The following is a 4,184-nucleotide window of genomic DNA, read 5'->3' as shown; positions in this document are numbered from 1 at the left end:
ATGCCTCCCACGGAAGGAACCAGTGACAGTCTCCCAATCCCAAGCTTCCTGAAAACTTCTGTTGATAATCAGCTAGAGGAATGCACTCATTCTTTTGAACTTCAAAGTGGAACTTGCTCTGGTTTCAAAGCCCAGGGCTGTTGAAGGTGTGAGCAACGAGTCCCCCAGTGGCCTTATTCCAGCTGCAGACATTCTCCAGCGGACCTTGGCCTCTTCCTCTGTGTGCAGCCCCACAGCAGCAGGCGCCATGCCAACTCAGTCCCTCCTTATGTATATGTATGGGCAGGACATGATTAGCAGCTCTCTGGGCCCCCAGGTGGAATTGGATGATGCCTTGTCTATCAAAAGGGCCACTGCTGTTCCTGTCAGAGCTTTACAGGAAAAAACCATAATCCACCTTGAAGGATCCACACCCTTGGATTGCATGTTCTGCAGCCAGACCTTCACTCTGGAGGAAGACCTTGACAAGGACATCCTCATGCAACACTGGCCTACCTTCTGTGAGCCCCCAGTTCTGTGGATCAAAGCAGAATACCTCAGTTCTCTTGATAAAAGTCAAGTGCAAGTGGAACTGCCCAAGGACAATAACTGCAAAAACAACAAAGAGTTCAGCTGTGAAGTCTGCGGACAGACATTTCAGATCACTTTTGATGTTGAGAGTCATATGAAGAAACACAAAGACTGTTTCACTTATGGGTGCACCATGTGCAGGAGGAGATTCAAAAAGCCCTGGTTCCTTAAGAGCCACATGCAGACACATAATGGCAAGTCAGGCAACAAAGTACAGCAAGGCCTTGAGGGACTCGCCACAACTAAGGAGATTGACCAGGGACATGTGGCTGGCAGAGTTTCATCTCCTTACAAGATCTGCAAGGTTTGGGGCTTCCTGTTTCCAAGTGGAGTCTGCTGGAGCACAGCAAGGTGCACACCAAGGAAAGGACTCCCAGTGATCATGGTCCACAGAGCAATTCCGGGCCCAATGGGAACCCTGCTCCCAGGGAAGAGCTGCTGCACTTCTTAAACGTAAGACTCAGATCTCATGCTGATCCTGGGAGGAAGCCCACCAAGAGTATACCCCAGCTCGACCCATTCACCACCTATCAGGTGTGGCAGCTGGCCACCAAGGGCAAAGTGGCCATGGCGAAGAGGGGCAGGAAGGAAGCACTGACAATGATGACTCATGTTTAGAGAAGGAAGAACTTGGAGAAATTTGAAATGGGAGCAAATCAGAAGGTTCTGGAAAATCCAAAACAAATAAAAGCACCTACACAGACCTCTCCCAAGACAAGGAGAAGCCCAGACATGCCGGGGTGAAGTGCCTTCCGGAGACGTGGACCCCAAAGTGCCTGGCAGCAAGGAGGAACCCACGCACTGCACAGAGTGCAGCAATGCCTTCTGGACCTACCACCAGCTGGCCCTGCACTTGCGCATGCACAAGAAGGACGGGCAAGCTGGCGCTGAGCCTCCCACTGTAGCTGCCGACAGCAGGCAGCCGGTCATGTGCTCCCAGGACCTGGCCATGCTGGACAATGATGTGGCTGGGGACCGAAAAGCTGGCTCTGAGGACAGCTCTGAGGACGGGCTCCCCAAGGGGCTCCACTTGGGTAAAAGTGTTGATGGAGGAAAAATAAAGCATCTTGTATCCTCAAGAGAGTATAGTTACTGTGGGAAGTTTTTCCATTCAAATTATTACCTCAATATGCATCTCAGAACCCATAAGAGTGAAAAGCCTTACAAATGTGATCTCTGTGACTATGCCTGCTGCCCAGAAGATGTCCCTGAAGTATCACTTGGAGAGACGTCACAAGGACAAGCAGGTGGTCGTTGCTGCTGATGTCAAGGATGACAGCAAAAGCCAGGAGAGCGAAGATACACTCTTTACAGCTGACAGCGTGCAGACCAAAAATTTGAAGCAAGTTTTCAATAGCGCCAAAGATGTTAAAGGCAGTCCACCCACCAGGATGCAGAAGGAGGTGCTTGTGGCTTCCACAGCACCCTGGGCGATGCTGTACATGCAGACACTCAGGATTGCCAACAGAGCGCAGCAGCCTGCACTGAGCCGGGCAGCAGGAACCCCAGGCCCGGAGCTGTAGAGCTGGCCAGGAGGAAGACAGTGCCCGACCCACAGGCCGAGCCCCTTGCACCTAAGCCATGGGTGGACACTGCTCAGCCCACCAATGGCAGCACTGCTCTCCCCGGTGATGTGGGCCCCAGAGAGGAGAGAGCAGAGCCCACAGCTGACTTCAGGTGCAGGCCAGGTGCGGATTGCCAGAAGAAACCACTCAACCTGTCCCTTGGAGCCCTTCACAGCTGCACATCCCTTGCACTGAGCGAAGCCTTCATCCCAAGCACTGCCTGTCCTTCAGGACCTTCTACCCCGAAGTCTTGATGATGCACCAGCGGCTGGAGCACAAGTATAACCCTGCCATGCACAGGCACTGCCGTGGCTGTAAGTCCCTGCTGAGGATGTGGCCCACCGACTGCCCACTTGTGCTGGATGACTGTGATGTGACCCCGCTGCACGGCCGCACAAACCAGGCCAGGCCCGCACCCTTGTCCTAGCCCAAGGCCTTGCTCCCTAAGAAGGGGCCCCAGGGATTCTTGGCTCCTGGCAGGGCACCCTAGCTCAAGGGGCCGACACCAGTACTTTGGCCCCAAACAATCTGAAGTCACACAGGCCCCACCAGAGCCTCAGAGGCACCCAGACAATAGCAGTCAGAGATGTTCTCGAAAAGCAGCATTTCTCCTGCTTGTGTTTGCCAGGCAAGCACTTATTCTACTTAGCTATCTTCCCAGCCCCTCAGACAAGATGAAGAGAGCTGAGACAAACCTGAAGTCCCTCGCTGTGGCCCCCTCCCAGCTCCCTGCCAGCGGCAGCACCAGCAGTGCCTCCAGTGACTATCCTCTGGAGAGCAGGAGCCCCTGGGCTGCCCCCGGGAGAGACTGTTTCTGCCATCCGCACACCAGCAGTGCTGCGCCTGAGTTTGGGAACCCCTGCCCAAGAGACTCAAGTCCAGCATGCTCACCCTTGATGTGGAGCAGCCAGGGCCCAACTGCAGAAGGGGCTACGACCTGCCCAAGTGCCACTCCATCAGGGGCATCACCACACTGCTGCCGCAGGACTGCCCGTACCTGATGGCAAGCTTGGCCCCAAGCCCCGCTTCTTGGGCTTGAGAGAGGCTGACGCCCCCAACCTGCTGGCTGCTCCAAGGCCCTGTGGCTCAGGGGTGCTGTACTAGTGTGTGCCTGCGGGGTACCCCTCCACTGCCTGTCCAGTGCTCAAAGAAAAAAAGCCTGTGTCCTACCAATACTTGTCTAACAGCAAGCCACAAAAAAGAAGTTATGAGAATTTCACTGAGACTGCACATTATTGATCAAATGACCAAAAAAAAAAAAATTTTTTTTTTGATTTCTTATTGGAAGAAAGGTTCTGCCAGACATAAGTGCACACTCTCCATGAAATTAAATTAAATTATTTATTTATTTATTTATTTATTTATTTATTATTTAGGACAAGGTGCACAGGGTGTTCAGGGTCTCACTACTAGATCAGACTCGTAGTGATCTGCTTGTTTACAGCCTCCCACGTGCTGGCACTATGGGCGCGTGCCACGGCACCCAGTCTTCATCGCTGTCTCAGCACGCTCCACGGGCAGGCCAGGCCTAGGGATGATCTCTTGGCCCCTGTGTCTGCCTAAGCAGAAGCTTTAATCCGCTGAGCTATTCGGTCCGTTCTTTAAATTTTTTTTCATCCTTTGAGAAAGTAGTGGTGAAAGCTACTGAAATGAGCTGTAATTGTACTGTATGTGGAACATGTGAGGAGCGTGTGAGGAGCGTGTAAGGAACACTACAGTTTGTAAAGTTGTTCTGTTCACTTTTGTACAAATAGCAACAAAAACTAGTTTTATCAGTTGGGTTGTACACAAATGGGGACTGGAAAGTTCTATTTTGTCCCTGAATGTTATTTTTATTGGGATTGACCAAATTAGGTGGAGTTTTTGCCTACTTGAGCGCTGTTGAAGTCACTGGGGGGTGGGACGGAATGGGGGCAAAGTTCATAGTGCTTGCTCCTCAGGTAAAAGTCTGTACATACCTAAGTTGGAAACCTGCTGTTTAAATACTGTGTGTATTCCTTTTCCCTGATGGAACTCAACACTTATCACAGTTTTTGCTATTTGTGCTCA

At 51.8% G+C, this 4,184-nt stretch overlaps 1 pseudogene; it reads left to right on the top strand.

The window, feature by feature from the left end:
* Nucleotides 1-247: 247 nt before the first annotated feature.
* LOC101581979 lies at nt 248-3,374 on the top strand (annotated as a pseudogene).
* The last annotated feature ends 810 nt before the right edge of the window (nt 3,375-4,184 follow it).

Source organism: Octodon degus, unplaced genomic scaffold, assembly GCF_000260255.1.
Source record: "Octodon degus isolate 3935 unplaced genomic scaffold, OctDeg1.0 scaffold00136, whole genome shotgun sequence".
NCBI lineage: Eukaryota > Metazoa > Chordata > Mammalia > Rodentia > Octodontidae > Octodon > Octodon degus.
The sequence above is the reverse complement of the archived record's forward strand: the minus strand, read 5'-3'. Positions and strand labels throughout refer to the sequence as shown.